This window comes from Octopus bimaculoides, chromosome 16 (genome assembly GCF_046866305.1).
Source record: "Octopus bimaculoides isolate indiv1 chromosome 16, ASM4686630v1, whole genome shotgun sequence".
NCBI lineage: Eukaryota > Metazoa > Mollusca > Cephalopoda > Octopoda > Octopodidae > Octopus > Octopus bimaculoides.
In genome coordinates this window covers 20,757,729-20,758,901 of record NC_142943.1, presented here as the reverse complement: position 1 = coordinate 20,758,901, position 1,173 = coordinate 20,757,729, and positions in this window count along the sequence as shown.

Below are 1,173 nucleotides of genomic sequence, written 5' to 3'. Positions count from 1 at the left end.
TCCTTTGCCCCTCAAACCTTCTTAATGGAAGCATCATGTGAAACACACGCACACAGCTCCCTCTCTTTCTCAATCTATATATTAAAATAATCTATGTGAGTATTGTATATATATATATATATATATATATATATATATATATATATATATATATATATATATATACACGCACATTGTTGTTCATTAAGTTTTTCTAAACCAGAAAAATAAAAACAAAACAGACATTCGTATATTAGGTAGCGGAGTGCTTATATACATTTGGTCCCGGTCACATAAACTAGGACAAAGTGTAAAAGTTAGACGTATTGTCTGCAATATTAACAGACCTTTCTACAAAATTTTTGGGCTTCTGTCTATTATTCTGAAGCCACTACTTCAAATCTTCTCAGGACATGTTGAAAGCTCCGCCGAAATCATCAGCAAACTGAGAGATCTCAACCCATCCATACTTAGAAAAAAATTACCCTTTTAGCTTAAACGCTGTTTTCGCTAAACGCCTCTGCCCCTGCAATCCCAGCTATTAACTTGCTAACTGAACACATTGCTTCATTTCTTTTTACAAACTTAACGGTTTGGGGCTTACAGCTCCAAATATCTCTGAACTATTGACAACTGGAATGGACAACACTTTCTTCCAGTTCGATGGGTCGATTTACAAACAAATCTCTGAACTGCTGATGGGACTAAGCTTGTCAGGCCTACTGGCCATCGCATACATGGACCAGTTAGCAGGCAAGGCACTCAGCAGCTCTTACTCCTGTGATTTTTTTTGCCAGGTTTGTGGATAACATTTTCATATTAACATCATCAGGTGAGGAGGCTGTTAAAATAGTATGTTCAGCAATATCAATGAACATATAAATTTGAAGTGAAGCACCCCAACAACACTGGCTCCTTATATCTGCTTGATTTTGAACTCAAAATCACCGAGAACAGATCCACCTCCATTAACTTTCACAAAAAAAAAACCGACATTCAAAAGCTTATTTGTGTATTATAAGTCAATGTTGCTAGTCCGGGCAACGACGACCTTTATTAAAAATGAAATCCACAAGATACGCAGCAAATGCAACGAAGCAGGAAGCAAAAACACCAACACCTTCCAATTTCAAAAAGTCCTGATGAAGAATGGCTATCCATACTCTTTCACTAAGGATAACGTGTTTTTGAAAC